We start from the raw sequence: 27,754 nt of genomic DNA on the forward strand, positions 1-27,754 counted from the left end.
ACAGTTATCACAAAGAAACTTGTGAGAACACAAATGGAAGGACTGGCATATTCCAGTTGTTTGAGGAAACATTTTAGTGTCCTCGTGGGAATCTACTAGAAAAGTTGACAAAGTGGCAACAGTGGCTGCTGCTGTGGGATTTGTCTCTGGCCATCCATGGAAATGTCATTTCTTGCTTTCTGCCTCTGAGGCACCTGCTTAACAAGAATTACCATCTTGTCTTTAAAGGTGGTTTCTACAGTGGTCTTCCTGACCCCTAGCCTGTCTTGGTTCATGTCCCTATTTTATGATCCCATGACTATACTTCTAACAATAGCGTTTTTCAGTTTATTATAATTTTTTTTTGAATTGTAGGATAATATTTTAGGGTATAAGTTTTTCTCCATTACTCTATCTTCTTATCCCTGTGTTTAAACTATAGCTCATTCTGTACTTAGGGATAGGGAAGATTTATGTGGGGGGGGGGATTCAGGAGTGAAGCAAAAGCTTCCATAACTATTTTTTTCCTGAATCTTAAACCCCATTATGATAGAAGAATCTCAGGTACAGATAAAATATCTTGGCCAGAAACATGAAGGGAAGACTTTCTCAGAGTTTACTCCCTTCTAACTGGAGGGTGGAAGATGAGGGGGAAATGGGAACTGTGGGTCTGAAATGAAGAGATTATATGCCCTGCTTCTATTGTAGAGTCTGGTTGGAAAAAGACCTGGGTTGGGGGAAAGGTCAAATTGTGAGTATAGGGGTTGATGGAATGAAAGGAGATTTGGAATAAAAAAATCAGAGCTGGCATCAGCCTTTTAAGACAGCAAAGAGTTCTTCTGCAGCTGGTATGGAAATTCCTCTTATAAGCTGGGTCCAGTGAGGATTTAAAACTCATTGACAGGACCAGACTAATTAACAGGTCAGACTGAGATCAGGGTGTGCTGCCTTCAAGAAAGAACACTATCTTTGGCAGGTGTATTAGTTTGCAAGGGCTGCTGTAACAAAGAATCAGAAACTGGGTGGCTTAAACAATAGAAGTTTATTGTCTCACTATTCTAGAGGCTCAAAGATCAAGGTATACTTTAGCTGGTTCCTTCCAAAGCAATGAGGAAAGCTGTTTCTTGCCTTTCTTTCAGCTTCTGGTGATGTGGTGGCAATTTTTGGTATTCCTTGACCTGTAGATATACCCTGATCTCTGCCTCTGTCTTCACATAGTATTCTCCCTGTTGTGTATCTGTGTTCATATTTCCCCTTTTTATAAACACCCCAGTCAAACTGAGTTAGGTTCACCCTCATGATTCCATCTTAATCTGGTTACTTTTGTGAAGACCCTGTTTCCAAAAATGGTCCAAATCATTCTTCAAATAATTCAACCCATAACAGCAGGTGAACTTGTTAGCAAGGAAACCAGCTGCAGTTCTCCTTGCAGTAAAAGAAACATTTTCACCTTTAGCTAAGGGAATTCTTCATCAATGAAAAGGGGAAAACCCTCACTGGCATCTGACTACCTGACAGAATCAAGTTTTCAATGTTTAGGAATGAACTGAGGGTAAAGGATGAGAGAAGAACTTTTTCTTTCTGTGGTGAGGTGTGGGTTTCCCTAGGATAGAGAGAGAGGATTGGTCAAAAGACTTGTAGAAGTGGACTGTGTGGAAAGGAAAGGAAATTAAACGGAGAGGTGGGGAACAGAGATGTGTTGGAGAGAGAAGGAATAGCCACATGGGACACCTCCTCTGAGTCTCTGCATGCCCTGTGTGATTCTGCTTTTCTGAGATGCACTAGTTCTTTGGCAAAATACATATTGTGCCTCCTTTATAGTCCTATGTGTACTGCTCTGGGGAAGACCAAAGGCAGGAGGTCTGCAAAGACTTCTTTAATCATCTTGCAGGGATTCTGCAGGTTGAGGGTTTCCTCGCCTGCTTCCTGTTCCTAATTGGAATCACCAGGGCTGTTGTCATAGTGGAGTGAGCCATGGGACACCAGTGCAAAGGAGAGAGAGTAAATCTGAGCCACTCCATGGAGATCACAGACCACATTTCAAGACAGAAAAGGAAGTGTCTTGCCCAGTGTGATAAGTCATGAATGTTTAGGTGACTATTCAGACATTCTGTGGATTCCACTGAAGATTGAAGAATAACCTTTTACCAAGGTGAGACAACTTCCAAACCTGGATTTTTTTCACTTAAGATGAAATGAAAATCTTTTGGAGTTTGTCATTCCTTCTCTAGAGAAAGGAAATGTAATGAGAATGTTTTTAAAACATTTATGACCAAAAATTTAGACATCAAAATGCTTTCATGAAACAATATTAATGACTTAAGTGTAAGTGAATTGCAAGTTTTAGTTTGAAAAAATTTAATTTCAAAAAACGAAATAGGAAAGATTTGGAATGGGGAAGAGAAGATAACAAAGGAGATGGAAAATGTTTAGATACACTTTGCATTTTGTATATGTTGTATTTTTCCACATGTTAGTATATTTTCCAGTACTCTCTATTTGGTTTACTCTTTTTTCCTCAATTTGAAATAAAAACCTTGTGTTTGGTATGTGTAATGTATGTTAGCGTTTATGTGTATTTTTAAGCTGGAACTCATCTACAACTTTAAAAATAGTCATTTATTTTCTACATTTGGCCACTGTAGGAATATTACAGAATGAGTTAACAATCAGCACCTTTATTCTCCTGCTTCAAAATATCTGCAATGTACAAAAGACACAGAAGCACAATACAACATAAAAAATAAAGCATGAAAAGGAAATTTTAAACATGTTCCACCCCCTCTCTAGCCTGTAGGTCAAACTACTCAGTAGAGGGGACTTTCCTGAGGACATTTTACATGTTTAGTCTTTTGCATCCCTGGCCTGTAGCACAATGTTTGGAATGAATAGGCCCCAGAAAATATTTGTTGAATGAATTAAACCCTTGGTAACTTTGCCCTAGCTGGATATCAGGAATATTATGCGTTTAACTGCTTTTTTCCCCTGATCAGAGCTCAAGTTGGGACACCTAGTTCTATTAGTATTGGTTTCAGAACTTAGAGTAAGCAGTGAAGAAATGTCTCCATCCCTTTTTCCTTTGGGGGTAATTTTTTCTTCATACGGGAAGGAGAATGACCACATTTGTATTAAGAATAATAAGTACAACCTCCAGGCAGCAGTACCATAGTAATGTGTGAATAAAGTAAAGGGAATAGTGCCCTCAACAAAAACAGTGGAAAGGGGACTTTTGTACTTTGTAAAGTTAATTACTATTTACCAAGCAGACAACTGAATTTCATAAATATAAGCTAATTTTTATTAATCAAATACTTCATACAATATAATCTTTTCTACTCTATCTTATGACAGTATAATTCCTTCTTCTGTATGTAAACAATTTTACATCTTAGCAGGATTCATGAAGAAGCCATTTTATATCTATTTTAGAGAGGCTTATGATGTTATATTCAACTAATGAATCATTCAACATTATATCAAAAACTAATGATGTACTATACCTTGGCTAATTGAATTTAAATTTAAAAAAGGCTTATGTTCTACTGAAATACTATTTTAAAATAAAGTTGTATTATACCTGCCAGTTCCTATGCTAAAATAGAATAAAGGACTGATTAAGATCAAGAGCTTTGGAGACAGATAAGGGTCTCAGTTCTATGGTGAAATTCTAACTAGCTCTGTGAACTTGACCTGATGATAAGTGATAATGAACATGTTTCAGGTTACTGTTGGCCACCTAGATGTCTTCTTTGAAGAAATGTCTGTTCATGTCTTCTGACAATTTTTAATTGGATTATTTGTTTCTTGGATGTTGAGTCGTATAAGTTCTTTATATATTTTGGATACTAACTCTTTATTTATAGTATTTATACTAACCCATTTGCAAATATCTTCTCCCATTCCATAGGTTGCCTTTTAGTTTTTTTGATTGTATTCTTTATTGTGCAAAACCATTTTATTTTGATATAGTCACAATAGTTTATTTTTGCTTTTGTTTCCCTTGCCTCAGGGTATCTATAGAGAGAGGCTCTAAAGCCAGGGTGAATTTTTTAATTTGTTGGAAAGAAGCATTCATTGAGAGAATCTTGATGAAATTTGCTTTATTTAATTTTCACATAACCCTATGAGACAGGTATTATTTGTATTGCATATTTTACAGACTGCAGTATGGGTAGGACCTTGGGCTTGATGTTGGAGAAAGTAGGGACATATCACTTATCTTGAGTAGGAGAGCAGCAGGTTGAGAGTGTTTTAAGAAGAATAAAGAAGCTTTTTTAGTTTGATGTAGTCCCAACAAATTTGTTGATTTTTGCTTTTGTTGCTGGTGCTGTTGGTGTCACACCCAGAAAAGCATTGCCAGGACCAATGTCAGGTAGCTTCCTCCCTATTTTTTCTTCCAGAAGTTTTATAGTATCAGGTCTTATGTTTAAGTCTTTTTTTTTTTTTTTAAGATTTTTTTTTTTTATTTGACAGAGAGAGATCACAAGCAGGCAGAGAGGCAGGCAGAGAGAGAGGAGGAAGCAGGCTCCTGCTGAGCAGAGAGCCCGATGCGGGGCTCGATCCCAGGACCCTGAGATCATGACCTGAGCCGAAGGCAGCGGCTTAACCCACTGAGCCACCCAGGCGCCCCTGTTTAAGTCTTTAATCCATTTTGAGTTAATTTTTGTGAATAATGTAAAATAGGGGTCCAATTTCATTTTTCTGTGTGTGATTAATCACTTTTCCCAACATCCTTTGTTGAAGAGACTACTCTTTGCACATTGAGTGTTCTTGACTCCCTTGTAAAGTTTGTGTTGACTATGTATGTGGGGATTCATTTCTGGGCTCTCAGTTCTGTTCCATTGGTCTATATTTATAACAGTATCATACTGTTGTAATTAATTTGTTTTGAAAGCAGAAAGTATGATGCCTCCAGCTTTGTTCTTTCTCAGGATTGCTTTTGTTATTTGGGATCTTTTGTGATTCCATACAGATTTGGGGATTTTTTTCCCCTTTCTGACAAAAATGTCACTGGAATTTTGATAGAGAATGCATTGAGTCTGTACATGGTTTTTGGTAGTTTGGATGTTTTAACAATGTTCTTTCAATCCATGAACATGGGATATCTTTCCATTTATTTGTATTCAGTGTCTTTTTTTATTTTTTTTTTTAAAGATTTTTATTTATTTGACAGAGCACAAGCAGGCAGAGAGGCAGGCAGAGAGAGAAGGAAGAGGCAGGCTCCCTGCCGAGCAGAGAGCCCGATGTGAGGCTCAATCCCAGGACCCTGGGATCATGACCTGAGCTGAAGGCAGAGGCTTTAACCACTGAGCCACCCAGGCGCCCCTATTCAGTGTCTTTTATCAAAGTAGTTTTCATTGTACTTCCACTTCTTTCATTAAGTTTTTTCCTAAGTATTTTATTGTTTTTGGTATTCTTGTGAATGGGATTTTTCTTTTATTTCTTTTTTAGATATCTCATTTTTGGGTGTAGAAACACAACTGATTTCTGTATGTTCATTGTATATCCTGCAACTTTCCTGAATTCACTGATTAGTTCCAATAGTTTTTTTTTTTGTTGTTGTTAGGTCTTTAGTGTTTTCTATATATAAGCTCATATCATCTGCGAATAATGACAGTTTTACTTCTTTTCCTCTGATCTGAATGCCTTCTATGTCTTTCTTTCCCTAATTGCTCTATCTAGAATTTCCAGTATTATGTTGAATAATAATTGTGAGAATGAGAATCCTTGTCTTGTTCCTGATCTTAGAGGAAAAAGTTCCAATCTTTTGCCATTGAGTATGATGTTAGCTGTGGGTCTGTTGCATATGGTGTCAATTATCTTGAGCTATGTTCCTTCTGTACCCAATTTTTTGAGGGTTTTAGTATGTGGTATTGAATTTTTTCAGATGTCTTTTTTTGTCATATATTAAGATGATCATGTGATTTAAAAAAAAAGATTTATTTATTTATTATTTGACAGAGAGAGAGAATAATAGTGAGAGAGGGAACACAAGCAGGGGGAATGGGAGAGGGAGAAGCAGGCTTCCTGCTGAGCTGGGAGCCCTATGAAGGGATCCATCCCAGGAACCTGGGATCATGACCTCAGCTGGAGGCAGATGCTAATGACTGAGCCACCCAGGTGCCCCAATCGTGTGATTTTTATCTTTCATTCTATTAATATGGTATATTACATTTATTGATTTGCGTATATCAGACCATCCTTACATCCCAGGGATAAATTCCATTTGGTTATGCTGTATGATCCTTTTAATGTGCTGTTAAATTTGGCTTACAAATATTTTATTGACTAAAAACTTCAGCACAGCAAAAGAAACAATCAGCAAAATGAAACAGCAGGCTACAGAATGGGAGAAAGTATTTGTAAACCATATATCAAATAAGAGGTTAATATTCAAAACATATAAAGAACTCACACAACTCAATAGCAAAAAAACCAAACAATCTGACTAAAAAAAAATGAGCAGAGAACCTGAACAGATATTTTTCTAAAGATGGCATATAGATGGCCAACAGGTACATGTAAAGGTGCACAACATCACTAATCATCAGGGAAATGCAAACAAAAATGACAATGAGATCCCACCTTACACTTGTTAGAATGGCTATTATCAAAAAGATGAGAGGTAAAAAGTGTTGATGAGGATGTGGAGAAAAAAGAATTCTTGTGTGTTCTTGATGGAAATGTAAATGGGTGGAGCCACTATGGAAAACAATATGGAGGTTCCTCAAAAAATTAAAAATAGGACAGGGGCGCCTGGGTGGCTCAGTGGGTTAAAGCCTCTGCCTTCGGCTTGGGTCGTGATCCCGGGGTCCTGGGATCGAGCCCCGCATCGGGCTCTCTGCTCCGCAGGGAGCCTGCTTCCTCCTCTCTCTCTGCCTGCCTCTCTGCCTCCTTGTGATTTCTGTCTGTCAAATAAATAAATAAATCTTTAAAAAAAATAGGACATATCATTTCTAGATACATATTCAGAGGAAATCAAAATAATATCAAGAAGATATCTGTATCATAAATTTATTGCAGCATTATTTATATAGCCAAGACATGGAAACAATCTAAGTGTCCATCAGTGAATAAGTGGATAAAGAAGATATTGCCAACAATAAAAATAACAAAGATGGCTGGAAAAGGAAGTCCATATCAAATGTATTGGGTTTGAGAAACTGGTGAGACAGCCACATATCAATATCTTTAAATATTTGGAAGTATGAGTCTATGGCATATGTGAGAGATTAGAGTTAATTACTTAGCAAATATTCACCAGGGGGATGGAGGGACTTGCAACAGTCTAGAGGCTAGAATGTGCTTAAGATTTATCCAGTTAAGGGACAGAAAATAAAGAAAAGCAACAAAGGAGAGAGAAACAGACCAGATAGAAAAAGTAGAGTCACCAAAATATAGAGAGTGTGAATTTCAATGAATTAGGGTAGTGTTAAGAAGTACAGCTATTGAAGACAAGAAAATGTTCATTATTGTAGAGTCCATATAGAAAACCCAAGAGACTCAAATTTCACTGGACTAAAAGGCATCAGTAAACTAGCTATATATAAGGTGAGTATATAAAAATCAATAGTTTTCATATAAACTTGCTAAAAATCAATTAGAAAGCAAGAAGAAAGAATCAGCACTACCCACAAAGCAAAAGGAAATATAAATACTAAGAGATAACTTCAGTAAGAATTTTGAAAAACAAAAACAAAAACAAAAAACAGTAATACTTCAGTGAAAGACATAAAATAAGATTTAAATTGAAAGAAAGAATATTGTGACCATGTCAACTTCTCCCAAGTTAATTTCTAAGTTGAATACTATTCCAAGAAAAATTCCAGTAGAAGTTTTTTGGGGAAATTTGACCTAAATTCCCACTTCTAATAGGAAAGTGATCTTTACAAGTCTTAAAAAAGAGTTACTCTCCAGCCCTCATTTATCCTAAATATCATTAAAAATATGAATATCATTCATATGAATATGAATTAAAAACAAAAATATGAATTAAGAATATGAATACCTAAGAAATTCAAGAAATAGAAGCATAGTAAGGGGGAAACTATCAATAAGATGTCCCATAGGAATTCAATAATCAAATAGTTTGGCACTGGCATTAGTATTGACAGATGAATCAATATATTTATGTAAGATTTACCCCAGTGTTGACTTTTTGAGCTCATATATCTTCTCACTACAGGGACCCTGCAAATTCTCAAGCAAGGCCAATAGCCTGTCAAAATCACAGATCCCACCAATTATCAAGGAAATTTTACCGTTTCTTAGAGGTCAGTGTTATTTTTATAGTTTCTCTGCATAGGGTCTCTGGTCACTGCTCTTTGCATTTGTTTTCCAGTCTCTGCTTACCTCACCTACTCCCTCTGGCTACTTGCTGCTCTTTACTGCCCAATCTTAGCCATGTGTTTGACTCCCAACTTCCAAGTCTTTCAGAAAACCCTTGTGCCTGACCTTGCCCTCCCCTCCCCACTCTTAGATCATAGACTAAATCTCTCTCTACTGCCTTCCACCCCATTGGCATACTTCTCTGGCTCACTCCAGGCTATGATGCAGTTCTGTCGAGGCCAGTTGCAAAGACATGATTTAGACTAATCTATGAAGTTCTTTAAAAATAGGAAATTATCATCCATTTTGAGTTTATTTTTGTGTATGGTGTAAGGAAGTGCTCCAGTTTCATTCCTCTGCATGTGGCTGTCTAATTTTCCTAACACCATTTGTTGAAGAGACTGTCTTTTTTCCATTGGACATTCTTTCCTACTTTTCAGAGTACAGATCATTTATCTCTTTGGTTAGTTTTATTCCAAGGTATCTTAGGTTTTTGTGCAATTGTAAATGGGATTGATTCCTTGATTTCTCTTTCTTCCGTCTCATTGTTAGTGTATAGAAATACAACTGAATTCTGTGCATTGGTTTTATATCCTGAGACTTTGCTGAATTCTTGTATCAGTTCTAGCAATTTTTGGGTGGAGGTTTTTGAGTTTTCTACATAGAGTATCATGTCATCTGTGAAGAGTGAAAGGATGAAAGACCTAAATGTGAGAAATTCATCAAAATCCTAGAGGATAACATAGGCAGTGGCCTCTTTGACCTCAGCCACAGCAACTCCTTGCCAGGCACATCTCCAAATGCCAGGAGAAATGAAAGCAAAAACAAACTGTTGGGACTTCATCAAGATAAAAAACTTTTGCACATCAAAAGAAACAGTCAACAAAACTAAAGGCAACCTATGGAATGGGAGAAGATATTTGCAAATATTTTATCAGATAAAAGGTTAGTATCCAAAATCTATAAAGAACTCATCAGACTCAACACTTCCAAACCACATAATCCAGTCAAGAAATGGGCAGAAGAAATGAACAGACATTTCTCCAAAGAAAATATACAGATGGCCAACAGATATGAAAGAGTGCTCAACACCACTTGGCAACAGGGAAATACAAACAAAAACCACAATAAGAAACTACCTTATACCAGTCAGAATGGCTAAAATGAACAACTCGGGAAACAACAGATGTTGGCAAGGATGCAGAGAAAAGGGAACCCTTTTACACTGTTGGTGGGAATGCAAGCTACTGTGGAAAACAATATGGGAGTTCCTCAAAAAGTTAAAAATAGAACTACCCTAGGACCCAGCGATTGCACTATGAGGTATTTACCTGAAGGATAACAACATAGTGATTTGAAGGGGCACATGCACCCCAATATTTATAAAAGTAATGTCTAGAATAGCCATAATATGGAAGAACCCAGATGTCCACTGATGGATGAATGGATAAAGAAGATGTGGTATATATATACAATGGACTATTACTCAGCTATCAAGAAGAATGAAATCTTGCCACTTGCAAGAACATGGGTGGAACTAGAAGGTGTGATGACAAGCAAATGAAGTCAGAGAAAGACAAATACCATATGATTTCATTCAATGTGGAATTTAAGAAAGAAAACAGATGAACATGAGGGGAAGGGGAAAAAATAAAGTAAGATGAAAATTGAGAGGGAGGCAAAACATAAGAATAAACTCTAGGAAACAAACTGAGGATTACTTGGGGGGTATAGGTGGGGGAAGGGATAATTGGATGATGGACTTAAGGAGGGCACTTGATGTAATGAATGCTGGCGTTGTATACAACTGATGAGTCACTGAATTCTACCTCTGAAACTAATAAAAAATAAAAAGAGAATAGCAAATTATCCCTGTCCTCATCTCCTTCAGATAAAACATTCTCTCTGATAAGAGTTGTCATTTAGGCAATGAAAAATACTTTATTGTTTATACAAACTGTAGAGAACCAGAAGCACATATTTCTGTATATAACCACTTGTGATCTGTTTTCTGAATACACCATTCAGGTTTCTGTACATATGCTTTAATAGCTTTCTTTTCATTTAACTGTTCTATGTCTTGAAATTTGGTTATCTTTTGCCAAAAGAAGCTTTAAATAATTTGGGTTGATATTTCCTTTATTTTTTCATTTTTCTGTATATACCTGAAAGTGAATTAGAGATTGGACTTTTATTGAGTATTTTAGTTGGGGGAACTCAATAAACAGAGACTGTGATCTTTAAAAGTCAGATAAAGCAGTCACACCCCAAGCTTCATTTAATTCATCAGCACATTACTGAAAGTAATACTTAGAAAGGGCTAGCACTGGGTAAATTGGAAAGGACTTAGTTTAAGAATGGCACACATAAATGATCTCTTGTCCAAACATTTGAGATGCAAATTTTGAAAATCTGTATTTCCTCCTTCTTATGATTCACCCTTTCCCTTATCATTGTATTTTTCTCTGAAGAAATGGAAATCTCAAAGACGCCCACAAAGTTATATCAACAATTCAGTGCAAAAAGATGAGATTCCTGGTCTAACATCCCAATGAAAAGCATTTCCAATGAACTCAGGTAACACTTCCTTTAGTAGTCACATCTCTACGAAGGGATTTTTGAGATCCTGATTCCCAAAAGTATTTCCTCAGGAGTAGGATGATTTTTCAGGGGATCTTTTATTCCACAAAAATTCGCTTAAAAATGGCTAAGTGAAGAGATGACCCCATTCAATGATGGTGCATATTTGTGGCGAGCTATCTCAACATAGAGAAAGAATCTTAAATTGGTAAAACCAATTCTGTTCAATGCCAGAAACATCTTATACCTTTCAGGAACTAAAACTGAAAGTGCTATTTTTTTTTTAATTTGAAGTGTTTTCTTTTCTTTAATTTTCATCCTGAGCCTTTAGTTCAGTGCTTCTGCTTTCTCCAGAAGAATATGAAACGATGAAGAGAAGGTGGAGTTAAGTAAAGTGCATCTAAATTGTAACAGACTTTTTCTGTGGTATCTGTATCTGTGAATTAATGCTGTGATGTAAAGGGCTTTTTAGACTTACTCACTTTTCTTCTTGAACTTATTTTCAAAATGATAAAATAAATACCACAAGAACATTTACTGTGAACCTGAGTTTGAGGCCACTTAGGTTATGAAAATAGCAATGGTGCTATCTGTACCCTTTCATTTGCCTCAGAGTTTTGGATCGCTGTGGTGAAGAGTGAAAGAAGGCTAACGGTTATACCCTCTGGGGTTGTAGAAGGTGATATGACAGTTTCATTAATGAGAATCCCATAGTCTGAATCTCCTGGACAACACTAGGAACTTACTTATCTTAAAGCACACATTCATCCTTCCATTTTCTTTATAGTTATTGTTTGAAAATATTAACCATATTTTGGAATAAAGACTTCTTCAAAAAATTTTTTGTGACACATTTACCATCTTAGTTCCTATGGCAGTTGGTGGGCTGTAGACTCCAGGAAGATGATCTAGGAAAAGAGGTGGCATTGTGCAGGGGCCTGTGGTGCGTAGGAGAAGGTGAGTGTCACCTGAGGGGACACCACCACTTAGAGGCTAGAAGCTGTGGACACATGGGAATGAGAACCCATTGTTTGCCAGTGATTGTTTGCTAAGGAAACCCCAACTTTGGACTTGATGTATGGTTTAATAGGTTAGACACTGATAAAAACTTGAAAAGAAAAAGAAAATTTTTTGTGGTCCAAATACTCTGAGGGCTGAAGAAATCATATCTGCAGGCTGGATCCAAACACTAGTTTGCTTTTTGTTGTTGTTGTTGTTGTTGTTTTTTAAAGATTTTATTTATTTACTTGACGGGGAGAGAGAGAGAGAGAGAGAGAGAGAAATAATCAGAATAAGCAGGGGGAACTGGGAAGAGAGAAGCTGGCTACCCGCTGAGCAGGGAGTCTGATGTGGGGCTTGATCTCAGGACTCAGGGATCATGACCTGAGCCAAAGACAGACACTCAACCAACTGAACCCACCAGGCACCCCTGGTTACTAGTTTTTACCATCAATATAGACAGATAGTACTTGTCATCCATAAATAGAAGCCTAACATCGTAATATTTCTGAGTGAAAAACATTTAATGAAGACATCAGGAAGCATTTGATGGAATGGTTAAGATAGGTCATTTTCTTCAATCCATCTACCATGATGATAATGCCTTATCTTAGCCTCCTTCCCATCCTTCCCCTTTTTTTCTTTAATTCTGTGGCTTTTGGAGCCTACCAGCTGCCAGGAACTTTGCTTGGCAAACTGGAAGGGAAAGGGCTGGAAACAAAGGGTAAGGTACAAAACAAACAAGGTACAAGCTCTGTTTTGTAGGAATTTGCTATTTTGTGTGGGGGGGGGGAAGAAACAGGTATAAGTAAAAACAGTGACATACAGAACTCTAAGGTTGGGTAGTTATTGGATTCCTAGGACTGCTATAAAGGCTAGAAGTCCAAAATCAAGGTGTCAGCTGGGTTAGTTCCTTCTGGAGTGTATTTACACCAGTGTTCCTTCTGGTGTATTTACTTCATGTCTGTCCCCTAGCTTCTGGCTTTTGTCAGAAATTTTTGGTGTTTCTTTGCTTGGAGTCACATCACTCCATCTATATCTTAGTTTTTACATGATGTTTACCCTGGTGTGTATCTGTCTGTGTCCAAACTTCCCCCTTCTTGTAAGGACATTAGTCATTGAATTCAGTATGATCTTATTTCCACTCAACTGCCTCTGCCAAGACCTCATTCCAAATAAGGTTAAGTTCACAGGTACTAGGGGTTAGGTCACAAACATATATTTTTGGGGACACAATTCAGGCCATAAGAGGTAGATAGAGGGCATGATAGTGGTACAGAGAGGGGAGCAACCAGTAGCCTGGGGAAGGAGGCAAGATTTTTCAGGGAAAGTTATGCAGAAGCAGAACTTGAAAGGGAAGCAGGTATTTGCCACATAAAGAACCAGAGAGGAGCACTTTATACAGATATCACAGCGCATGCTAAAATATAGGCATGTTAGAGGAATAATAAGTTTTTTGTAGGGAAGCATAAATCAGGTATGTAGGGTTGGAATTCTGGGAAAGGAAGATAAATGCAGGCTGACATGAACTTATAAGGGCTCCACAAACATGCACAGGAATTTGTCTTGATCCTGAAGAAAATGGGACTCTACCAAGGCTTTGACGCAGGAGAGGTGTGCAAACATATTTGTGTTTTAGAGAGATGTCTTTGTGTTGCTGTGAGGGTGGATGGCAGGAGGCAGAAAGCAGTTTGGGAAGATTATTTGATTCCGTGGCTATTGTAATAGTCCAGGTGACGGGATGAGGGCTAAGGTTAAGGAAGTGGACAAGGAAGAGGACCGAAATTGGGGAGACTTTGGAGGCTGAAATTATTGTACTTAATATGGAAGGAGTAATGTGCTGAATATTCTAGATTGGGAAACTGGGTAGATAATAAGGTTATTATTTATTACAGAGGCAGAGGAAGTGGGGAGTTTGGTGAGAAGGTGATGGGCTAAGTTTAGTCTTGTTGAATTGGAGATGCTGGTGGACATCCAGGGGGTTTTCAGATATAAAATTGTAGAAGGCTCTGGAGCTCTTAGTCTGAAAATAACTGTGAATTGTTCTGAGGGATTTAAATTGGTGATAAAGGCCTTGTGCCTATCCACTAGAAACTAGGAGAATTGCATGCTGTTTATAGAATTCCACCTGGCTTTTCTATCTGATACTTTGCCCTGGGTGCAAATTTTGCTAGTGACAATTAGAAGGTGATGATTGGTTGGAAGGAGTAAAACATATTTACCAAGAGTCCTCTGTGGAACCAAGTGCAGTTTTAAAATGTGTGGTCACCAACAGCGCTAGAACTAGGTGGAGGGTCTTACTTTGGCCTCTGTGGCTCTTAAAGAGTATCTTGTCAAAAATATTCCTGGGCCTTATTTCTTATCCTCTGGAATAAGAGAATTATAATTCTTATTCCAGAGGATAAGAAATACAATTTAATGTGCTTGTAGTTTTTTGAGGAATCGCCCTGTCATGCTGTGGGAGTGATAAGGCAAGAGATCTGAATAAAATTTTTTCCTAAGTGACATAACAATACTTTTCACATGAGATTTGATCGGTGTATTTTAATAACAGCATAATAAATATTCAAATATGACAAAACTTCATAAATTTCAAATGTAAAGGATCATTCTGTGCTCTTGAAATCACACATGTGGAGGAGCATTTGAAAGCTCGTCTAGGTCCAAGGTTTCCAAACTAGGCTCTCAGGAAGCTAATGTTCTGCAGAGGAACATGTAATGGATAAATTCAAGTTTTAGAAAATCTGCTTCGTTTTTCTTCTATCATGAATTATGTAGCTATCCTCTCTTCTTTCTATAAATGACTTCCTCTATTCAGAGGAATTTTTGTTTATGGATCCATAGCTTAGTTGATGCCTTCCCTCCCAGCCTGCGGGTGCTGTTTTTGCTCTTCCTCTTGCCTCCAGTTGACTGCTTCTGCAATTGCCTGCAGTTTACTGTGTACCTTTGGCATAATGTTCTCATGGAAAAAGAGACTACCAGTTGCTAAAGATATCTGTTAAAGGCAGCCGAAAGATGCTTGAAGATTTCCTTCTAATGTGATGAGAGGACCTGAAGAACAGTTTGATGAAAATAGAGCCTTGAAGAGAAACAGGGCAGCTAGAGCATCCATGTCTGTTGGAACATGTATAATTCATGTATACGGAGTGAATCATGACTATCAGAAAGCCTGGAAGGTTTATTTCTAAACCACTTTAGAAACCTAAATTTCTAAACTGCTCTTTAGATATAGCACTTTCTAGAAGGTGACACATAGCTTGTCCTTATGAAGTTGGAGTTTTAACAAAAGCAGCTATTGGGACGATATGCTCTTCATTGTGACTTTGTGAGATGCAGGGGACTCAAAGGGAAGGACGTCCATCCATGTTTCTGTATTAAATCCACTTTTTTTTTTTCAAATTAAATATATTCTCTTCCAATGATTGACATTATAATTTTCTAAATTACTCTTCCTGACTCCTATGCATGTCTCAGATCTGTTCCTCTAGGTGGGCCTTTGACAGTGAACTTCCTTTCTACTGCTCCCATTGTTCCCCTCTGCAAGAGAGATCGCTGTGTCTGGGAGATGGACATTCTGATTTGGTTCTGGCTATGATTGTTTTGGACTCTTTCTTTTGGACAAATAGGTCACTACTTCCTCTTAGGCATATTCATACATTTGGCCCTATTTCTAGGACCTCAGCTTTGAAATGCAGACCATGCTATAGTAGAAAGAACTTGGGTGCTGAGGTCAGGCGTGCTTTGATTGAATCCTTGTTTTGCTAGTATCTGTCTAATGGGGAGGAAAGCAATTTTTTTTCTGAGCCTCTATTTGTATCTGCAACATGAGGTATAATGAGCACAAGCTTCATAGGGTTAAATTTACCTCTTAGCAAGTGCTTATCACTTCCCAGGTAGATTCTCAATAGATTTTATTTTCTTGCCCTTGTCTCCCCCAAATTGGTATTGGCTGTGATATATCAGCACAGAATCTTTAAAGGTTATTTTTTTTTAAAAGATTTTATTTATTTATTTGACAGAGATCACAAGTAAGCAGAGAGGCAGGCAGAAAGAGGAAGAAGCAGGTTTCCTGCTGAGCAGAGATCCTGATGCGGGGGGGCTCGATCCCAGGACCCTGGGATCATGACCTGAGCCAAAGGCAGAGGCCTTAACCCACTGAGCCACTTTAAAGGTGCCCCTTTAAAGGTTATTTTAAGGCTGTGACTTAAAACACCCATAATATGGTTCTGTTCATACCCTATTGTATTAGTGCTTCTTTCTTTCTTTCTTTTTCTTTCTTTCTTTCTTCCTTTCTTTCTTTCTTTCTTTCTTTTTTTCTTTCTTTCTTTCTTTCTTTGACAGGGAGAGAGGGAGAGAACACATGCAGGGGGTGGTAAGCAGAGGGAAAGGGAGAAGCAGGCTCCCAGCTGAGTGGGGAGCCCGATGAGGGGCCCAATCGTAGGGCCCTGGGATCATGACCTGAGCTGAAGGCAGACACTTAACTGACTGAGCTACCCAGGCGCCCCTAGTTCTTCATGCTTGAAAGAATGTCTATCACGTGATAGAATTTAAGGGCCTTTCTTCCCCTGCTCTTACCATTTCTACAAAACAAAAGAAAAAAAAAATCAGAAACAAAGAAAGAAGTTTCATTCCACAAGGAGGAGGGGAGTTGCTCAAGTTCAAGAACTCTGATGAGGCTGCATTTTCCAAGGCAGAGACTTCGAAGGGGCTAAAATCTCATGTGAGGTATAATATTGCCTCTCTCTCCCTGTCCTTCAGTCTGGAAGAATAAGGAACAAATGGGAGGCTTCTCCTTTTCTCTGCTTAAACTCCCTGTTTGACCTCTTACCTTGACCTAAGAGGCCCCATAACAGGTAGGGTTATGAACTTGTTACTCTCTCTTTTAGGCTTAGTTCCCACCTGCTATTTTCTGGTAGGGAGCAGCACTTCCACACAATACCACATCGAGTGTCAGATTTCAGGCTTGGCCTGAGTCAGCAGGAGGAATTGGCAGAGCGTGCTTCATGTTCTAATGTTCATCTGGGCTGGCCATACTTGCTGGGTAACAGAGATAGCCATGTGATCCAGTTTAGTTTATCAGACTTGTGCACTCAAGTTTGAGACCAAAGCCTCAAAGTATGTAATTGTGACCTTCTTTGCTTCATTTATGCATCTTTCTACCATGGGACTTTGTCCGTTGGTCATACTCTTCTCCCACCACAATGTCTACCAGATACATAATTTACCATGCTTTCCCAGCAATGAGAATAGTTTGGCAATAATCAACTACATTGTCTTTTTTACTTACCCTTATTTATTGTCTGAAGCTCACATATGCTAGGTTTGAGGTGAATTCTAACACAGCCACATGGGCCTGGAAGCCAGGACTGGGACTAGACTTTATTAATATTATTTTCTGAGTGAAAATATAGATGATCTACATGCATGTAAATATGTGCAAGGTGGGTGTCCAAGGAAAGGAGTGAATCCTGAGTCATATCTTTACCATATCAGGTTATTCTGGTGTTAAGATAACAAAAATTTTTTTTTTAAGATTTTTTTTTTTTTTATTTGACTGAGATCACAAGTAGGCAGAGAGGCAGGCAAAGACAGAGAGGGGGAAACAGGCTCCCTGCTGAGCTGAGAGCCTGATGCAGGCCTCGATCCCAGGACCCTGGGATCATGACCTGAGCCGAAGGCAGAGGCTTTAACCCACTGAGCCACCCAGGTGCCCCCCAAAATATTTTTCATTAAGGATACTTTTGAGAACACAATATCATAGGTTTGCCAGTTCTCTGCAGGTACACTGTCATGTCTTCTAAATTTTGCATAACTCGTAATCACACACAGACTCCCAGGCCTTTAGGTTCGGTTGGTAAAGTGCCAGTGTTTGAGAAAATTAACCCAGGGCTGGGTCCCTTCTTTTTCTGCATTTGTAATAAGTTTTCTCCATATGTCTGCTCTCCTGGCTGATAAGAGGTACTGGCCCTGAAAAGGATTCTAGTTCCTTGTATCCTTGTGTAAAATTTTAAAAATGTATAACTCAATATGTTGAGCATATCTGGCTTCTTTAAGACCCCAGACACATGAAAACATGGCCTTCAGGAACCTTCAAATCTCTTAGGAGACTTCTCTTTGGAGATACACATCAGACATGGAAAGGTGGTGCTACAGACTGTCTCAAGTAGAATGAATCTACTCCAACCCCTTAACACAACAGCTCTGCCAATGTTGTCCTCCAGTCTAGCGATTCTCTTCTCTAAGGCTCAGCACTCATTTTATGCCTCTTTGGAGGACCCACCAAATCCTGGGTATATTCCTCTAAAGTGATAGTTTGCAACCTAAGTGTAATAACCTGGGGAGCTTTATGAAATTTGGGACCCAGGCTGCATCCCAGACCCTCTAAATTATTATCTCTAGTGGAGGGACACTCACATCAATATTTTTTTAAGGCTCCCAGAGGACTCCAACATGCAGTCGAGGTTAAGAAGCACTATTGTAAAGACCATATAGCTTGCCAATGTCCTACTTAATCTTTACCACCTGAGGTGACTATAGATTATATGTTGACCGCTGAAGTAGAAAAGCTATTCTTTTCTTTTATTTGGAAAATATATAGGTTTTAATGCAACCTAAGCTTGCATAAGCTTGAAAAATTTTAGCACGTAACTATATGATACATAAATATGGAATATAACATGTTTGAAATATAAGAGAATGAACACTGGTAAATTCACAGCCACCTAACAACTAGAATATTACCAGTTCCATTGAAGCTAATATGTTCTCAATTTCAGTCTCTTCCGTCTCTCATGAATTTGATGGTTATCATTTATTTGCTTTTTTTTTGTTTTTTTTGTTTTTTTTTTTTGTTTTTTAAAGATTTTATTTATTTATTTGACAGAGAGAAATCACAAGCAGGCAGAGAGGCAGGCAGAGAGAGGAGGAAGCAGGCTCCCCGCCGAGCAGAGAGCCCGATGCGGGGCTCGAACCCAGGACCCGGGATCATGACCCGAGCCGAAGGCAGCGGCTCAACCCACTGAGCCACCCAGGCGCCCCAAACTAGAGTTATACTGCATATGTATGTATGCTTAAATAATATAATTTTTTTGAGTTTTATGAAAATTTTTATCATACTGTATATAGTAGTTTTAACTTGTTTTACTCTTAATATTATGTTCTAAGAATCATCCATATTTGCATGTAGCTATAATTCATTGATTTACTACTATATGAGTATTCATCTTTCCTGTCTGCAAACATAATTGGACATACTCTTAGACACAATTTTCCTGTTTGTCTCCAGTTTTTGATATTATAAACAACAATGCTATGAGCATTTTTGGACATATATCCTAAAACAGTTCTTTCCCCTAAATTGTAGGGGCAGATACTATGGGTCCTTTTGCTTGACTTTTATTTATCTTCCTTTTAGGGTGCATTTTTGTTTGGCAGAGTTTGGAAGGCAATTTTATTTCCTAGTTTTCCTTGCATCCAGAATTCCAGTATGGGTGTCTAATTCAGAAGAGCTCACAGGGGACTTTAATTGAGAATTGAGGTCAGTGGAGAGATCTGTTTTATCGGTGGCTCTTAACAGGCTGCACATTTCTGGAGGTGCTGGCTTTCTAATCTAGCATGTGGTTTCCTTGTGGTACAAAGATGGCCTGGTTCTGGAGCTGGTGGCTATAGTGAAAACCTCCTGATGGACTTGAGAGGTGATTTTCTGCATTGTCAGTTCAGTTTTGTGTTATGACTTCTCATTCCCGGAAGGTGAGCCCATAGTCTGTTTCTTCGGATAGCTCAGTGATTATATAAGCCACTTATTAACCAGTAAGCATTTTCAGTGTGAACGTAACTCTTTCTATTGGAACACTGATAACGTAATAATCCGTATCAAGAATAGGGCAGGCCACAAAGTCTCAAGGAAATGTGAATATGAAACTAGTTTTCTGATTTGGTTGTGTTTGAAGGCCTTACATTTACTATTGGAATCCGAGGATGGGACACCAGAAACTGTAGTATACAGTGGTAAAGCATGTACTCAAACACCTGGTATGAAGTAGGTACTGAAAAAAAAAAAATTGGCCTTGTCAGAATAAATGGTTTCTGAGATGAATCACTATGATAAGAATGAGGAATACAAAGACCGTAGGTGGCCGATGTATTTCTAACTCTCCTGGAGGACTTGAAAAAAATGGCAAGGCTAAGGTTTTAAATTCAAAGCATGATCTCAAGTACTGGTGAGACTCCACAGTTGCACTGAAAGAACCTCATATCCCTTTTGCTCCAGAGTTGACAGAGGCAGAATCTAATCCTGCAGTCGATGAATTCAGCCTACACATTGCTGATGAATTCAGCAATTTGCCAGACTTCTTATGTGAAAGTTGTAACATCAGTAGGGAAGAGTGAGAGCCCAAGAATTGAAAGATGGTAATTTTGAAAATTCAGTTGTACTTGAGTGTCCCAACTTCCCAACCCTGCAGAGTCTCCCTTCAGAGCACAGATAAATCATCCTCCCTGTCTGAGAAGTTTTTCTCTGTCCTGAAGAGCTTTAAAGATTTTAACTGGGCTGACTGTGTTAAAATGAGATGTAGTTCCACATCATAGACCAGATGCCACTTGTCACTGCCAGCTGACCTGTAGCCATTCCCAGTCTAGCATGCGTTAGGGTCAAGCACAGAATATACCCCATGAGTAGAAGGCTTACACTGAAAAAATAATTATAAAATTTTTTAGCTAATATGTGCAGGTAGACACCTGGAGGATATATTGACAATTTTATTCTTTCTTTGTAAATTTAGCTACTATTCCAAAGTAGGCTGGCTGGCTCATAAACAACAGACATTTATTTCTCATAGTTCTGGAGGCTGAAGCTCTGAGATCAGGGTGCCAGCATGGTTGGGTTCTGGTGAGAGCCCTGTTTTGCGTTGAAGACTGCCAACTTCTAGTGTTCATACATAGAAAGAGCTAGTTCCATTCATATAGGCTCTGCCTTCATTACCTAATTATTTAATTACCTATTGAAGGTCCCACCTGCAAATATCATTATGGATTTGGAACTCATATGGAGTTGGAATTAGGATTTCAACATGGTTTCAAGGCAGTAGGGGGGTGGCAAATATTCAGTCAATAGCAAACAGATTATATTTGTATTATATATATTATATGTATATTTATATATTATATATCTGTAATATACAAAAATTATCTTAGGAAACTCTTAGAAAACTGAGAGATTTTCTATATGTAAAAAGAAATTATATATTTCCTCTTGGCTTTCTAAAAGGATTTTTTGGTGTATTATTGATTATTGTTGAATTTAATCAAATGCTTTTCTATCTCTACTTAGATAACCATACATAGATGTGTGTATATATATATTTTAAAAATATAAAAATATATAAATGTAAATAAATATAAAATATATTTATATGTTCTTTGCTAGAGTATTGACTTGTTTTTTCTAAGGACAAGCCCTCTTACATTGCAGGAATAAATCCAAATTTTACACAGTACTGACAAGTTTCTTTAAAGTTTTATTTAGAATTTTTCTTTTTTGCAGGGAAGAGATTGGCCTGAAATTTTATTTTCAATGCTTTCCTTTTTCATTCATTCAGTCATTGAATGCATATCCATGATGGGCAGTTTTCTAATTGCTGTGGATATAGCAACAAATGAAACAGAAAGCTCATGTGAGCATAAAGTCTAATCATAGGCGAGAAACAATAAACAAGATAAAATATGTATATGATAGAACCTAGTAAGTGTTGAGGGGACAACTAAAGTGGTGAAGTGGGATACGGAAAGTGAGTATGGGTCTGTAAGCTTAAATAAGGATGGCCTCATTGAGTAAAACACTGAAAGAGCGAAAGAAGGAGTTACATATATTTAGGGAAAGGGTCAGTAGTCTAGGGGACTTGAGGCAAGGTGTATTGGAGGAAGAGTAGATTGGTATAGGGTACTAAGTGAGGTATGGAAGTATTTTAAGCTGAATTCAGAGTGATAATGGCAAGGGGGTGAGGGGACAGATAGCCCCATGCCTAGTAAGCCACTATAATGATTAGGGCTTTTACTTGGAGTAAATTGGAAAATATTGGAGACTTTGGATACAGAAGCAAGTATATTACATATATTTTAACAATCTCACCCTGGCTGTTCTGTTTAGAATAGAATAGAGTAGAAAGAAGTGGCCAAGTTTGGAAGTAAGGAAAAAATAAGGAGACTACTGCAATAATCCAGGTGAAAGTGATGGTTTCTTGGACCAGATTCAGTGTAGCGGAGGTGGTAATGAGTCAGAATCTGATGTCCTTTGAAGGTAGGTCTAATAATATTATCTGAAGGATTATTGGTGACCCAAAGTTTTCACGGCCTGTGCAGCTGAAAAATGAGGATGTCATTTAGTAAGATGAGAAAGAGTTTGCATTAGATGTTGGGAGATAAGTTTAGTTCTTTTTGGTTTGGGTATGAGGTTAGACATCTCATAGAATAAATTGAGGAGTACTGTCCAATTTATTATGCCTTGCAGAAGTTTGTACTTATTGAAATGATTTTTTTCCTTTGAACACACACTAGGTGTAATGTTATACAGAGAAATATCTAACAGGTGATTTTATGTCTTCAACTGTAACAGGATTATTTGACTCTGGGCAAAATGGGTTAGAAGTGGCAACAAGCAACCTTTAAATCTTACGGTCTTGGATCAACAAAGGTCTGTTTCTCATTCCTGTTACAAGTCAAACACAGGTGGTAGGAGTTTCTGCCCATCATGGTTACCTGGGGTATTATGTATATTTCCATAATTGTTATGGCAGACGATAAGAAAAATTGAGAGCAGAACAGTGTCAGTTAAATGCTTCAGCCTGAAAGTGATGTGCCTCTTCTGCTTATACCTCATTAGGTAATAGCAGTCACATAGGCATGTCTGTCTTCAAGGAGTACAAATGTTTCTCCTCTATGCAGTAGAAAAAAGGGTGTTGGTGAACACTGGTAACATTATCACACTAAGTTATCTCTCTGAGATCTCTCCAAATTTACTTCAGTTTGTCAATATAATGGTGTAAATTTATTTGTGGTGGTTTTCTATTACTATTTTAATTTCTGCCATGTCTACAGTTAAACTCCTCTTGTCATTTCTAATACTTTTTATTTATGCTTTCCTTCTTTTTGTCAGGTAAAAAAAAATGAGAAGAGATTTGTATATTTTAGTTGTTAAAAAAACTATTACCAGATGATTATTAAATAATTCAAGAAGATATAACCTGCCTGGATAGAAATCTGAATTTGTTAAGTTAAAAAATATTGTTAATTACATTTCCTTGCCTCCTATCCAGGCTACCATTAATTTTTAAAGATTTTATTTCTCATATTCCAAAATGGAGCCAAAAACAATTGTGATAGAATGATAGGTAGAACTTTGGATCTTCTAAATCTTAGCTAACAAGAAATAACATCAATAACCATATAGAGACCTGATATCCATTACATAGAGGTCTGATATTAAAATGAATTTGGAAATAAGCTTAGAAAAAAATTTCATTTAACTGGGCAACTTCAAGCCAGTTTTCAAATACCCATGTATCTGCATAATAACTTTTCTATTAAAATTGCATTTCCAGCTAATTATGTTTGAATTTCTCTGCTGAGTTTTGCTTGGAATCATAGGTAGCCACTTGTAAGTAGAGGTAAAGGTGAGAAAACTGAAGAATTTTTGCTTTTTTGAATGACTATAGTAGATATTTGGATTGACTTTCTCAATTTCTATTTTATCCTTCTACTTGGAGATGGTGGTAAGGTAAAATCTATTTTCTATTCTCAGCTGCAACTAGATGCACACTACTAAGATATGGGATATGGGAGTGAGGTGAACAATGTATTACTAATATGCGCTTGCAAGTAGTTCAAGAAGTTCAGTGCTACTTTACTAGATTTGTGGAATAAGAACTAGTTATAGAGGTAGCAGTGGTGGCAGAACAAGTAGTAGTTTTATGACTTCTAGATTACAGTTTATAGTAGTATGTTTTTGAAACCAGTAGTCCAATGGCAGCACCTAACTTCTGTGATTCCAGCCCTTCATGCAAACAATTCCCTGTGGTAAATTCCTTTCAGCTTAAAAAAAAATTTCCACCTGTTTTTTTCTGGGCTCATCCTTGATTGATTTGGTGCCAGATGTAGTTGCAAAATATATAAGCTCACAGATAGGTATCTTGATTGTTTATCTGGCTTGATTGAGTTTGAAAGCAGTGATGACCTTATAGCCCTGAAAATAAGATACTGGTAATGGGCAGGGTGAGGGGCAGATGGAGAAGCAGGCTTCTGGGAGAGCAGGCTCCTTCCCAGGACCATGGGATCATGACCTGAGAAGGTAGACACTTAACTCACTGAGCTGCCCAGACACCCCTATATGTGTATATTTCAGAATAAAAAATTAAGAAGAAATAAAGTTCTCTGTCCCTTTGCCTGCATGATCACATGGAAAGTCACTCAGGATAGAAGCCAAAGGTCTATGGAAATCTAAGGTATCTAGTCTCTCGTGATCATCTTCCTTTCCTTTCCCCCCGATCTTGCAAGGAAACTAGCAGAATTCAGTTTGTAGCATCTCTGAGAATTTTTGTCTTTCTGGGCTGGGAAAGAATTGAGAATTTGCCCAGGAACTTTCTTAGCGTTACGGGCACTGTGACATCAACAAAATCTCCTAAGATCTGCTAGCCGACTAATGGTTTATGCCTTAATGTAGGTTTCTTTTTTTTTTTTTTTAAGATTTTATTTATTTATTTGACAGACAGAGATTACAAGTAGGCAGAGAGGCAGTCAGAGAGAGGAGGAAGCAGGCTCCCTGCTGAGCAGAGAGCCCGACGTGGGGCTCGATCCCAGGACCCTGGGATCATGACCTGAGCCGAAGGCAGAGGCTTTAACCCACTGAGCCACCCAGGCGCCCCTTAATGTATGTTTCTTAAGAAAAATGAAGCCAAATTAGAGATTCCTCCTGGAAGTTGACACAGTTATGGTACTGGCTATATGTGCTGAAGAACAAAGAATGTAGATTTGGGGTCAAACAGGCGTGGGTTTGAAATGTTTTACAATTACCCACTAACTATGTGATCTATGTAATTTTGCTTAATCCCTCAACACTTGTTTCCTTATATGTGAAATGAAAACAATAGTCACAACCCTATAGGCTTGATGTGAGGAATTAAATTATATATGTAAAACATTCATACCTTATATGTATCCAATATTTGTTAGTTATATGTCATACTCTTTGATTTCCCAGTTTTTTCCAGATGAACATAAAACGCAAAAATTATTATACAGATTAATCTATGAATCTTCATATGGAAAGAATTTCTACAGTTCTATAAATTGCATGCTGAGAAAGTTATTTACATTCAGAGAATCTTTTAAGTTTTTTCCTATGGGGAGGATTTTAAGCAATTTAATTGCTTTTAACTCTGTAATTACTGAAGAAAATTAAGTTAATTCTTCTACATCTGTTAAAATCTTAAGAAATAGGATTTTCTAATTGGCTTTTGCTGCTTTTTCTAAGTATGGGTGTTGGGTTGTGTGTGTGTTGAAAAGGAGGGAAACAGGTAGAAAATAATAGAATAGAAAATGAACGAGAACATTTGTTTCCATTTTCATAATGGCTTATGTATTTATTCCATTTATTTCTGATGTTTGCATCTGGAGGCTTTTTCACAAAATTTACAATTCATTATAAGTAAAATATATTCTTAGTGTGTATATCTTTGTTTATATCTCATGTTGTAACAATACAAGATTTCAGAAGGCATGTCAAAGACATAAGATGCTACAAGGAAAAAAAAAAAAGAATGAAAGGATATATAAGCCAAAGGAGGTCATTAAGTGAGTATAGTTCACAAGGCACATGTGAGGTTACTAAAGAGGGGTTCAAAAGGCTGGGGCACATGCTCAGTTCTTAACTTTTTTTTTTCCTTAAAGAGAGAAATGCAAGCTATATCATTCATGACATTCGTAAAATAATAGTAATAATCACTATGGCCCAGGTAAGGTACAGCTCTTCTAAGTAGGGAGAACCATGGAATAATTTCCTAATAGATCAAGAAGTTATCTCAGCAGTGGTCCATCTGATAGAAATATATTGTAAGTGTGACACTTGTCCCAGCTCTTTGAATGATCCACATTGTTTTCTGGATTTCATCCATTTTTAAAATACATATTAAAAAGTATATGTTATCATCCTTGAAGATGGGATATATTTGACAGTGGCATCTTAGATTCGATGAATTCAGTATGCTACTTTATTTATTATTTAAATTTTATTTCATTTAAACTCAATTAATTAATATACAGTATATTATCCGTTTCAAAGGAAGAGTTCAGTGATCAATCAGTTGCATATAATACCTAGTGCTCATTACCTCAGGGGCCTTCCTTAATGCCCATCACTGAGTTACTCCATCCCCCTAGTGTGCTACTCTCTTTAGACTGAGTTTCAGATATAAACCCAGGAGGTTACGCACCTGGTCTTTATTATGTACTAACTTCAGTGTTTTAAAATGTCTGATTAAGAAAAAGAAATCATCTGACATACATTCTGCACAGGCTTATCATGCTAAATTTAAGTTTTACGAAGTCCCTTAGACTAATTTCTATTTTATTTTTTAGTGTATATTATGTTTTCACCTGTGTTCATTGTTTGCTTAGGCTAATGGGGAATGTAGTTTGCATTTCTAAGGTCACAGAGAAAACTATCTGGGATAGTACTGGGTAGCAGTTTTGTTTGAAATTTAAAAGAATACGTGGTGTTGAGATAATTCAGAGGAGTTATGAAGAGAGAAACAAGGTTTCAGTTATTGTAACCACAGTGTTTAATTTTCCTCTCTCTATATAGTGATTATTTTAATAAATAGCATTGCCCTATTATATAATTTACATGAAGAAATCATTAATAAGTTTGTCAAAAGATTTCTCTGAAATAGTGAAAACAGCAAGCTAAATTTATAAATGAGGCTAGGATAGGAGTTGGAACAGAATATACTGATCTTACTAAACTTCTAGTGCTACTTTCAAAGCTACCTTTTGATTGAAAAATGATGTAGGCTGGAAGAGTACTGTGCTCTGATCATGATGTGAAATTTTTATTGCAGCAAGCTTTTTTTCTCCCCATGTTATCATGCCATTCATTAAAAGCAAATTAGCTATACTTCACATTCCTGCAGCACAGACAACTAGAAAGAAAAGCTATTTCAGAATGAATTGCCTCACATATTAAACTGTTGCTTGAGGGCTTTGAAAAGGAATCTAGAGACACTGATTTCTTCAGTTAATGCCTTTTTGTTGTTGTTGTTCATTCTTTTCTGCAGTTGGTTTGGAGACCATGTAATTATACACACACACACACATACACACACACGTCTTAATTTAAGAATAAACTTATTAAATAAATCAAGTATTTAAAGGTTAAATTAGATTATACAAAATAATAAACTTAATATGTGATAATAGTGGACATTAACTGATTTTTCAAGAAGAGAGCAGGGAACAACAGATAAAAATGCTCAACAGAAAAATTATAAAATAAAAATGTATATTGTTGTAGGCTATAGTTAAGCACCATTCTCTATATTTATACTTTAGGTTGTTTTAATAAATCTGGCTCTGAATCTAGACAGATTCAAGATAGCTTGGCTTGAATCCTGATTTTACCAGTTACTCCTTACGTGCTTTGGGGCAAGTTTCTTATTTATGTATCCACTCCCTCATCTATAAAGTGGGAATAATTACTATAGTTTTTTAAGGTTTTTATGATAATAAAATGAGTAAATACATATAATGTATTTAATTAGAACAGTGTTTGACACGTAAGTATTACATAAGTATTCAATATGTGTGAGCTATTGCTGCTACT

The sequence above is a fragment of the Enhydra lutris genome, unplaced genomic scaffold, assembly GCF_002288905.1.
Source record: "Enhydra lutris kenyoni isolate GAN:26980312 unplaced genomic scaffold, ASM228890v2 scaffoldscaffold3, whole genome shotgun sequence".
Taxonomy (NCBI): Eukaryota; Metazoa; Chordata; class Mammalia; order Carnivora; family Mustelidae; genus Enhydra; species Enhydra lutris.